Source organism: Vombatus ursinus, unplaced genomic scaffold (genome assembly GCF_900497805.2).
Source record: "Vombatus ursinus unplaced genomic scaffold, bare-nosed wombat genome assembly UNPS02014863.1, whole genome shotgun sequence".
Classification (NCBI taxonomy): Eukaryota; Metazoa; Chordata; class Mammalia; order Diprotodontia; family Vombatidae; genus Vombatus; species Vombatus ursinus.
The window spans coordinates 20066848-20079567 of NW_020954641.1; the positions used below are offsets into that span (position 1 = coordinate 20066848).

At 36.2% G+C, this 12720-nt stretch overlaps 1 pseudogene; it reads left to right on the forward strand.

Moving 5' to 3' along the window:
- Positions 1-4537: 4537 nt before the first annotated feature.
- LOC114027613 lies at positions 4538-5795 on the forward strand (annotated as a pseudogene).
- Positions 5796-12720: the final 6925 nt, after the last annotated feature.

The window sequence follows — 12720 nt, forward strand, 5'->3', positions numbered from 1 at the left end:
AGTATACTTATTTTCCCTCATCACCTCTAGCATACATCAGTTCTTATAAATGTGAGTTGTATAATACCTCAGAGTTGTTTAAATTTGCATTTCTCTAATCAGTAATGATTTAGAGCATTTTTTCATAGATTTCTTTGGCTTCTTCTTCTAAATATTGCCTGTTCATATCCTTTGGCCATTTATCAATTGGTGAATGGTTCTTATTTTTATAAAGTTTGACTCAGTTCTGTATATATTTGAGAAATTAGGCCTTATCAGAGAAACTTGCTGTAATTTTTTATAAATATAGCTTCATTGTCTATAGTACCTTTTAGCAAAATGTAGTTTTCTGGATTATCTCTTTTAGTTAAATCTATTTTTGCTTTTCTTTTGTCTGAGATCATGATTGCTACTTCTGCCTTTTTTACTTCAGCTGAAGCATAATGGATTCTGCTACAGCCCTTTATTTTAACTCTGTGTGTGTATCTTTCTGTTTCTTTAGCATATAACATAAATGATGACAAGTGAGAGAAATTGAATAAAAGACATCATTGATGAAACACATGAACAAAAATAGAACATGGTCTGGTGGCATAGTAAGAATGGTAGATGACCAATGGATGGCCCAAGTGATACACTGCTATCATCCAGCCAGTAAAAGAGTGCAAGGCATCCAGCTGGTTAGGTGAGGTATCTGTGGGGAATGTAATGACAGTCAAGGGAAATAATAACTCAGGATAAGAAGACGTATGGATATTGTGTTCAGCACCACTGATGGAACTACCCACATCAATGAGATCACATAATCATTAAAGTATAATCAAAATAAATGCCCTACAAGTATATTTGCACAGGACTGAAAATAATAACCTTGGGGAAAACAGAAAAACCTTATTAGCTAAATTATATGGCTAGTTGATTTGGGGAGGAATTTGGGGGTAATCTATTCTTCCAGAAAGTACTCAGAATTTCTAGCAACTTATGTCAAATTGTCATTCCAACAAAATACCAACACAGTACCATGTCCCGCATTTTCTACAACTATATTTTAGTAAACAAAAACAAATTTCCCAAATGCACACATAACATTCAGCAATTTTCAGTGGATAAAGCATAAGCATTCTGATGAAAATCCCTTCTACCTACGGATATTGAAAAGAAGAAAGTTAAAAAGTGGTGAATATGAGATAGAGGAGTTTCATTTTCAAAAGATGAAAGGCAGAAAATGTTCATTTGTGAATATTTTTCTCTACATAGTCTCTTTAAGGGTAGTGTCAATGTTTCATGTACCCAATGATTATTGATTGATAGGTCCCATTCAACAAAAGTGTATTGAGTTAATTCAGTAATGTGTAAACTATTATACAAATAAAAAAGAAATAGAAGATGTTATTTCCTTTTTGGAAGTTTATATGTTATATGGGGAAAACACAGGTAGTATGCATGCAACAATTACAGAATTATATGACAGGAGATAGTTAAATGTGAAAGCATTTTGGTATTTGTCCTATCAAAAGACCATTGGCTCTCAAAATAGAAAACCTGAGTTCAAATCCTCTGATAACATACTGATTTTGTGACCTTGAAGAAGTCACTTAACCTCCATAGGTCTCATTTTTCTCATCTATAAAATGAAGTATTTAGGAAAAAAATGGCTTCTGAGGTCCCTTCTATTCCTAGATTAATGGTCTTATGATTCTGTGTTCCCAAGATATTAATTTCTATCCATAAAAGCATTTATCTTGAATTCAGAAGATCTGGACTTAAATCCCAATACCTACATATTAACTATGGAACTCCAGTCATTTATTTTAACTTTGAGCCTAAGTTTTCCATCTGAGGATAATAATGCTTCTACTACCCACTTCACAGGGTTGTTTTGAGGAAAATATTTTGTAAACCTCAAAACACTATATTAATCTCAGTTATTATTATTATTCCATGGGGAAAGGAAATAAGATTAATTTTCATTGATCCCAGAATCATCAATGGGCAGAGCAAGGCTTTGTCTCAGGAAATGGATTTTTCCCAACAACTAAAACTATGTAAAAATTAAATGAGCTGCTTTCTCAGGTAGTGGGTTCCCATTTACTTCAGATATTTAGTCAGAAACTTTTTTGTGTACTTTTTGAGAAAGGTGTAGAGGCCATTCATATTTCAATTAGGGGTTGGATTAAATGACCACTAAGGCCTTTCTCAACCTTGAGATTCATGGATGCAGGATGCAAAAGAACAATTTTGCTTTTAAGTCTAAAGTTTAATTTTTTGAAAAGAAGAGAAAGTAAAGATAGTATTTTCCAGGATAATGAGATGCTATATGTTGAGTTGTTTGTTCTTTCATATGCTTGGATCTTGATGAAATACACATTCAAAACTTTATTAACTCCATCTTAAACAGTGTCCATTCAAGAGCCATTTGGGTATCTAAATATCTTAAGGTGTATTTATAGTGAAGGCCAATAAAATTTTAAAAAGACATACAAGTAAAACACAAAAACACTGTTATTTTCTGAAACTGAAAGATTATAGTAAAATTGTGAAATAGGGTTGACTTGTCCTTCATGTTTCCAACCTCTTAGCAAACTTACCTCTTAGCAGAAGTATGGTATGGTTAAAAAAAGGCAACAACAACAACACTAAACTCGGAATTTGAAAGTCCAGAAAACAGGTTTAAGTAGTAAATCTGACATTTACCAGCTTTGTGACCCTAAGCAAGTCACTTAACTTAATTTATCTCTTCTATGAAATGAGGACAAGAGTATTTTCCTTGCCTGCATCAAAATGTTTTGAGGATTACATGGTTATGAAAGTCTTTTGTAAAGTGCTATACTACTATATTATAAATACACATTAGAATTATTCATGTTTCCTTCTATGGCACATGACTTGGTCCTCTATGTGGGGTGTCTCATGCTCCAAAGTTATCCCTTTTTCTTCTCCTATGTTCTTTCCATTTGGTGTCCCATTGTCTTAGTGCTCTGCCCTGAACTAGCTGTAGGGAAGAAAAATTATGAGATAACCTAATTAACAATAAAGGGTTAGACCAGCAGCTTAATGTATTAGCCTTCCCCAACATATTTGCATTTTGAAAAACATTTGTTCTAGGTGTTAACTTAGAGTCATTCACATCTTTCTGTGCATATACATGAATGCCTATGCAAGCAAGCAGAAAAAAAAAAAGATCCAGTTCTCTGGACTCCACAAAAGTCTTCCTCTAATGCTTCATTGTGGTATGTAGATGACCTTGGTCAAATCTGGCTGCAAAGTTTTGAGATTTAGGCCCAATGACAAACTTCATTTCTGACTTTAGAGGACCAGCCAGCTAAGAATGAAGAAGCAACCATTAGGTTGGAGAGAGGGTAATATTTTTTTTTGAGCCAGGATAACTTGTAAAGACAATTTGGAAAGCCAAACAAAGATTACAAACTAAACTGATTGTGATAGTAGCCACACTAACAATATTATAGATCTTTCCAATATGAATGTGGGTTTTAGTTATTTTCATATTATTAATAGTTCTTGGCTCATAGTCAGTGCTTAATAAATACTTATTGGTTAATTGTTTGACTGATCAAGAGGATGACATCATCAAAACTCATCTTTTTTTCATGCTTTGTTCATTTTAGAGGGTTGTGGTATTCAAGTTCTGTTTTTTCTTCTTAAAATTATGTGAACTTGGTCACTTGACTTCTCTGAGATTCTGCTTTTTCATCAATAAAATAGTAAACATGTTTAGAATAGTTAACTCACAGGATTACTGTGGCTTTGTAAAGAGCTAGATTGATGTAACAGCTTTTTTGGCATGGCTGGACTAATTCCGGACTAACTAAACATGACCTATTATCAAATTCCAGTAATTACCAACTTAGGTTTTATTCCACCAAAATAAACACAATCTTAGCAAAGTATGGCCATACTTTCTTTTATTTTCTTCTTTCATACCAGCTTGATTTCTCCTCTCCTTGATCAAGACCCAAAACTACCTCAGTTGCAAGAAAAATCCATGAATACAGAATTTCAAAGGAAATGTGTAGTCCTAAATAAAGGTAGGATAAATGTCCATGCTCAATCATGCCTCATAAAATTCTCTTCATGAGGCTGAATAGCCATATATTTTTAGATTCTGTATAAACAGTACATAAAGGAGCCCTGGTTGAATAGTCTAACACAAGGCACACCCATAACAAACAAAGCAGTGGCCAGTCAATATTACATCCTGGTGATTCATGAGAAAGAAATAAGTGCATTCCAATGTTTCACAATGTTGCATTATTTTAAGACTCTACCATATAACTACTGTGTTCACCACTTGATCAAGAGTCTCTGAGAAGCTAAAGGTACGAGCAGAAAACAGAAACCTACCAATAATTGGCTGTCTTTGTTTGCCATCTTCTTCTCCAGCACAAACTGATCATATACTTCATTTAGGTAGCTGGATCAAGGACATATGTTGCCTTTTTCAGACTAACATTGAAATACTTCGTTATGGGAAGTTGTGGCAGGTAGAGCGGGGTGAACAGGCAGGGCAGGGCAGGGCAGGACTGAGAGAGTTGGCACCATGAGCAGCACCTTAACCAAGATCTCCAAAATCGAGGCCAAGATGGCTCCGACCCAGAAGAACAAGGGCACTGCACACCGCCTGGGGCTCCTAAAAGTTCTGCTGGCCAAGCTCCAGAGGGAGCTCATCACCCTGAAGGGCGGTGGGGGCGGCAGCCCTGGAGAAGGGTTCGATGTGGCCAAGACTGGCAAATGCTCGAATTGACTTTGTGGAGTTACCATCGGTGGGGAAGTCAACGTTACTCAGTAACTTGTCCTGGGTGTATTCTGAAGTGGCAGCCAACGAGTTCACCACTTTGACTACCATGCCCGGAGTCATCAAGTACAAAGGTGCTAAGATCCAGCTTCTGGATCTCCCAGGTACCATCGAATGTGCCAAAGATGGGAAGCGGAGAGGCCGACTGGTCATTGCATTGGCCCGAACCTGCAACTTGATTCTGATGCTCCTGGATGTGCTAAAGCTCCTGGGACATAAGAAGATCATTGAGAATGAGCTCTAGGGCTTTGGAATCAGCTTAAACAGCAGCACCGCCCCTCTGCCCCACCCACCTCCAACATTCGCTTTAAGAAGAAGTGCAAAGGAGGCATCAACTACATGGCCACGTGTCCTCAGAATGAGCTAGATGTCGAGACTGTGAAGAGCATCTTGGCAGAATACAAAATCCACAACGCTGACGTGACCTTGCACACCGACGCCACAGCCGACGACCTCACTGGCGTGGTGGAGAGCAGCAGAGTTTACATACCCTGTATCTATGCACTGAACAAGATCGACCAGATTTCTATTGAGGAACTCGACATCATCTATAAGGTGCCTCACTGTGTGCCCATTTCTGCTCACCACCGCTGGAATTTCGATGACCTGCTGGAGAGGATCTGGGATTACTTGCGGCTTGTGAGAATTTACACCAAATCCAAGGAACAGCTGCAGGTTTATACCTTCCCAGTGGTGCTGCCCAACTCCCGGACCACTGCCGAGGATTTCTGAATGAAGATCCACAAAAACCTCAGCAAAGAATGATGCCCTGGTCTGGGGTCTTCCAGTGAAGCACAGCCCCCAGAAAGTGGGGAAGGACCACATGCCAGAAGACGAGGACGTCATTCAAATTGTCAAAAAAAAGAAGGGATACCTGCCACGGATCAGAAAGCCTGACACCCTCCCACCCCTGGGGCTGTCCTGGGCTGCAGGCTCAAGAGCAGGGAGGACTTGTGGCCTCCCCGAGAGGCTGCCCTCACAGCTACCATTCACTGTATGTTGAATTACATAAAGAGTCTGACTGGCCGGCAGGCTTCCCTGAAGAAAAAAAAATATCTTGTTATTCTGGACTTAATTTATAAGATTGAAGTCATCAATATTCATTAGAAATCCATATGGCTTCTTAATTGTCTATGTTAATTGAAAATCAAGAATTGTAAGAATTTCCTGGGCTAGGTTTCATTTTCCATAGGGAAAATAAGAAAAATTACAATTTGATAAGGAAAAAAAAAAACACAAACACATGCATACTTATATTTGCATATATACACATCACCATCATTATGTGGAAAAATAGAAATCCTCAATAAGTAGATTCATGAAGCTGGATGTAATTAAACTGGTCATTTTGTAGATGAGAAATTTTAACCAAAGAATGGAAATAAATGACTTGCACAATTATAAATGTTTATTTGCCCAAATATAACTGACTAGTTAATGGTAGAGATGGGACTAGAAACTGAAACTCAAAACTCCCAATCCAGTGTCTTTTGCATTGCCACACTGCCAAAAACTAATGGAACAAACTTAATGGATGAAGAGGACCTGTAACATATGGTGTAGTAGAAAGAGTACATGACAACAAGTCAGAAGTACTGGGGTCAAACCTGGACTCCATCACTATGAAACCACTCCTGTTTCCTTAAAAGATGATATGAAATAATACATATGAAAGGAATTTTAAAAGTATGTTTTTTTTTCTTTTGCATGGGAGGAGGAGGAGGAGGTTATTATAAGGGGACTACAGCTATGATTTCATTGGTAGGGACTTATAGGATGGAGTCAATGCATATCAGCAACTAATCTGTAATTCAAAGCTTTAGAGAGTTAATGTTGTAGGCAATCCGCTAGTTCAGGTTCTAAGTTGTGGTGAAATGAGGCACTTTAAAGACACTGAACATTTTAAAAAGGAGGTTTATTTTGCTATAACTTTGTCAGGATATGCAACAAGGATATAATATCTTCCCTGGATGTGGGCCCCCTTCTGTCCATCTGGAAAACCAAATAGTCAGTCGTTAGGGAGTAGGTATTCTCATGGTGTCCAGCAACCAGCAAGCCTGACAGGCATGGAGCCCACAGAGCTTGGCCTTTTCATTAGCTCTAGGCCAAGAATCAGAAAAACTAAAGCCAATTAGGTTTTGTGGGGGGAGGAAGCTTTGCCAGGGAAGTCACTCAGGAAGTTGGGGCCAAGGAAGTTTTCTGAGGGATCTTGTTTGGGAAGGAATTTGTGTCAGGGTAAGTGAAACTGCCTGAAGAAACTGCTGCACTATCACAGTTTCTACATGACATGAGGTGTGTAAATGATTTGTCCATAGGCACATAGCTAGTATGTCAGATGCAAGAGTTTGTCTAGATCTTTCAGGATCTAAGGCTGACCCTCCAATCACTAAGGAACACTTTTATTCTTGGTGTACTAATGTTTAGATATCTTCATCCATAGTAACCTTCTTTACAATGGCAACTTTTATTTTATCTTATTTTTGTCAGTCTTTGAAAATCCTTTTGACCACTTTGCCATTCATATTGACTACCTATTTAGAGCTATTAACATTTAAAATCCTCAATTTCCCAAATTACCACATTAAGAAATTAACAAGACTTGTAAAATGGAAAAGAATATGTTAATGAAATACAGCACTAATCCATTTTTATTTATAGTATTGTGAATTCATCATTAAAACAGAATTGAAAATGCTTACAATGATGTTTGCTATAGCAACAACAAAGATATTTCCATTTATAGTAACATAGCTTTCCGGGCAGTAAAGAATGGAATAAATAGAATTGCCCAGCCTAAGAGAGTAGTGCAGTAAAATGAGATAAAAACCATTCAGAAAGGAAAAGCATTTTTAAATGATCATATCTTTAGTTGAGTCTTATGAATACATTCATTCACTTTGAATTGATGTGAAAATAAGATAATTCTCAAAGAGAGAATGTTAGGAAGATAAGAAAGCAAATAATGGGTTATTTGTAAGTTTGTGAGAAACTTACCAGGAAAAAAAATCTGTAGGAGGAAATATGATAGCCAATAGATAAATAGATAGACATAAATATAATTGATAATGATAATAATATATTATTAATGATACAAATAGCTTGTTTTACCGTATCATAGATAATTAATACTTTTGAAAAATTAGTACTATAAACACTTGCTGAAAGCAATAGAAATTGTTGGTTGTTGAGTGAAAGATTACAAATGATGGTTGAATGTGGGATGCAAAGTCTCTCTACTCATTTATACCTTACAACTTCAACACATACGACAATTCCTGGAATATGGGAGGTGTTTAATGAATGATGGTTGATTAATTGATCTTTTTATCTCACTTTAAAAAAAGAAGCATAGGTTTGTCAATGAATGAGGTATGAGTAGAAATAGTGTAAAAATATAAGAAAAATGTCAGTGTCAACAGCTATAGTAATTAGAATAACTCCTTTGCTCATCATAATTCTGAAAGTTATCACCTGATTAATCTTTGTATAGAAAGATTTAGATATAGAAAAGTTAACTAAGTTGCTCAAGATAGTGCAATGACCAGGAATAAACAAAACCTCTGGCATCCTTCATTCTTTTTCAGTTCCCATCTCCTAATGCATGATTTGTTTATGTGGAAGTATTTTTAATCATCAGAGTTCAATTCAATTTAATTATACAAAAATTAAAGGCTTGCTATGGCAAAGCACTGTGTTAGGCAATAAGGACATATGGCAAAAAAACAGTCTGTCTTCAAGGAGTTTATGTACAATTAGTAAGAATACATTTAATGGGCAAATGAATTACAAAGCATACACAAAATAATTTCAAGAGGGAGAAAGTGTTAATAACTGGGGAGATCAGAAAAGGCCGCTTATAGGAAAGATGTGGCACCCAAATGATACTTTAAAGGAAACCAGTTATGCTATAAAGCAGGGATAAAGAGAGGGTACATTGAAGGCATGGGGGAACAGGTACTAAAACAAGAAGTTGGTAAAACAATAATAATAGCTAGCATTTATGTAACCCTTTAAATTTTGCAAAATACTATACAAATCATCTCATTTTATCTTCATGACTCTGGAAGGTGGGTGCTATTACTATTCCCACTTTACAGATTAAGAAACTGGGACAGATAGAGGCTAAATGACTTGCCTGATATCATATAGCTAATAACTGTATGAGGCTGGATTTGCCTAACTACAAATATATAGTACACACACACACACACACACACACACACACACACACACACACATACATACATACATACATATGTATAGATGGTGGGAGAGATGGAGAGAGAGAGAGAGAGAGAGAGAGAGAGAGAGAGAACTAGAAGTTCTATATCACACTTTGATATGTAAATTATTCCCTCTGTGAACCACTTCAATGACAGTGAGGTTCAAGCATTCTCTGCTCCCCTTGGCCAATCCCCTTTCTTAATTATACTCTTCCTTGTGCACTTCATTTTTATGAAATAATTTTCCCCATTCTTCCCCTCTTTTTCTCCTTCTCCCAGTGCATCTCTCTTTCTCACCCTCCCATTCTTTTATTGAGATCATCTGAACATATTAGGCACATACCCATACCCTCTGCTTAAGTAGTCTCCCTCTAATTGCTCTACTGATGAAAAAGGTTTTAGGAATTACATGTGCCATCTTCCCATACAGGAATGTAAACAATTTAATCTATTTAGTCCTTTATGATTTCTATGCATGTTCATCTTTTTATGTTTTCCTTGAATCCTATATTTGAATGTCATTTTTTTCTTTCAGCTTTAGTCTTTTCATAAGGAATGATTGAAAATCCCCTATTTCATTAAATTTACATTCTCCCCTCCCTTGCAGGATTATATTTAGTTTTGCCTTATAGGTTATTCTTGGTCATAATCTTAAATCCTTTGCCTTCTGGGATATCATATTCCAATCCCTCTCCTCAAGACTGTGGCTCTATGGTATTTCATTTATTTCTTTCTGGCTGCTTGCAGTATTTTCACCATGATCTGCTGACGCTATATTTTGGCTATAATACTGTTAGGGGTTTACATTTTCATGAGGTGACAGGTGGGTTCTTTCAATTTCTACTTTTCCTTCTAGTTCTGAGATATCTGGGCAGTTTTCCTTTGTAATTTCTTGAAATATGATGTCTAGGCTCTTTTTATGTTCATATCTCTTAAGTTGTACAGTAATTCTTAAATTATCTCTCCTTACTATACTTTTCTGAGTCAGTTGTTTTTTCCTATGAAATATTTTACATTTTCTTCTATTTTCTTTTTTCATACTTTGGACTTTGTTTTATTGTTTCTTGATGTCTCATGGAATAGTTAGTTTCCATTTGACTAATTTACATTTTTAAGGACTTGTTTTTTTCAGTATGGTTTTGTACCTCTTTTATCATTTGGTCAATTCTAATCTTCAAGGAGTTATTTTCTTCTATATTTTTGTACCTTTTCTGTTTGCCAAATTATTAATTCTCTTCATAATTTTCTTTCAAGGTGCTAACTTTTCCCTGAATATTTCTTCTACAATTCGTATTAGATTTTTAAAAAGTCATCTTTTCCCTTTTTAAAAAAAAATCTTTCTTTAAATCTTCTAGCAATCCCTATTGATTTGTATCCAATCTGCATTTTTCTTTGAGGCTTTTCTTGTGGATGTTTTCAAGTCATTGTCTTCTTCTGTGCTTACATCTTGGGTTTCTCTGTCATGTTTAATGATTTTTTTTATGACCATCTTTTCTTCTTATCTGCTCATTTTTCCAACTACTTCTTGAATTTGGATTTATGTTGTTTTGAACTCTACTCACCTCTGGATGGGAGTGGGAATGACTCACCTGAGATTCTATCTTTTATGCACTTTTGCTACTTTCATAGTTCAGTATGGTGTCCTCTATGTTTTCAGTACTTCATAAGTGGTATGCTCTGGGGAAAGTTCTGGTCAAAGTCATCCTGGTTTCTGCTCTCTCTGGTCCTTACATAGATAAAGTCCCTACTCTCTCTTTACCATGTCTACTCCACTCCACCCTGGAACTATGACCTGATACTGGATAATGGACAATATTATTACTAGATAGGATCTGTTCTTGCTCCCACAGAAATCCCCTGAGGTCACTTTCTACCCAGGTTTTCAGTGTCCTTACTGACTCTGGATGCTATGCTACTCCCTACCACAGCTGCCATTGCCAAAACTAGTGCCACTTCTACAGTTGTGTTTTGGGAAGCCCCTACTCCTATGTTTGTAGACCTCTCTTTTTGTCTTCCTAAGCTTCCCTGAGCTGGAAAAATGACTCACTGTGACTTTTTCTTGACTTCCCCACTGAGAATTCAGTTTGGTGCATTTTTTTATGTCGTTAAAAAAAAAAGAGATTTTAAGAAAGCCGAAGTGAAGTTGGTGACTTCTCACTCCACCATCTTGACTCTGTCCTGTGCATGTCTATTGATTATAAATTAGATTTCTGAAATAAAAAAGAGTATAATGAAGAATTTTCAAGAAATGTATTTCTCATATTAAGTGGTGAAGTAAGGAATGGTGACTTGCTTGATCTCTGAAGAGTAGATCAACACTCAACTGTCTTTTTCTCCTCTGGATTCCCTTTTTTTTCCTAGGGGTTGTTGTTTATGCAATATTTTGCCTTTTGTGATATATGGCTATTTTTTTCTTTTATTTCTTGTTCAAGCAGTTTGACAACAAGATAAAAGATTGGATTTCCCCACCCCACCCCCCAATTTCCGTGACTTCTTAAAACTTCCAACATAAAAAATCAAGCTCAAGAAGTAAAATAAACACAATTGTATAGGCTAAAATATCAAGAATTCTAAAGAAGTAACAACCTGATAAATTAAAAACAGAGAAGGCTAATTCTTAATGCTTAGCATTTACTAAGAACTTTTATTATAGGATCCAATTTGCAGTAGCCTTACTGCTCCTTCAATCTTGTCCAAGACATTCTGCTCCTGCACTCACCTCACCATTCAGTAGTAACAAGAAACAAGAAATAAGAATTTCCTCTTACCCCACTCCCAAAGGGAAGGTAGAAGTATAAAGAACTGGAATTCTCTCTCTCCCTGAACCAGCAGCACATTGTACTGTAGCTCCAGTTTGACAGAAAACTACAAAATAAAAGGAACAAAAGTGGAACGGCAGAGCAAGAGGTGAGAAAAGGTATCTGTGACGTGTTTACTATGTTCCAGGCACTGTGCAAAGCACTTTGTAAATATTATTTCATTTAATCCTAACAACAACCCTGTGAGGCAAATAGGTTCTGAGGCAGGGCAACAGCACATATATGTGGTGGAGGTGGAGAGAGAAAACTATACCAGACCTGAAAAAAAAGGAACTATCATCTAGATTGAGCCAATTCTGTCCCCCCAAAATCATTTGGATTAGAGACTGAAACTTATTAAAAAATAAAGTTTCTAGTATGGGAGATTGTTGAGACAACTTTGAAGTCCAGCCCTCAGGAAAACTGCCATGAAAAGAGAAGGAATCAAAAAGTGAGGAATATAAGGGGGAAAGATTGACATTACTAACTATCTGAGGAGGAAGAATATTCAGTTAAAAACCTAAAGAACAAATAGATAAAACAATAGGGAAGAATAATAACAAAAGGGAAGATGGAATCAAGAACATCTAAACAAGTCAAAACATTTATGGACAAATATTACAAGACAAAGAAAAATCAGTCAATATTTGATGAGGCAGAGCACCCTGTGGATTCCCAAAACAGCCAAGTCACAGGATGTTCCCCAAATATTCAAAAGATAGAAGCAGAATTTATGGCCTTCACAAAAGAAACAATTTTCAGACTAGGAAAAACTGGAATACACAGCAGTGAAGCTCTCTAAAGAAATGAAAGAGAGAGAACAATTGATTGGGAATGCAAATACCCAAATATAAAAGACAATTTGAAGGAAGAGAATCAAAAAGCAATAACTTTAAAAAGAATGAAT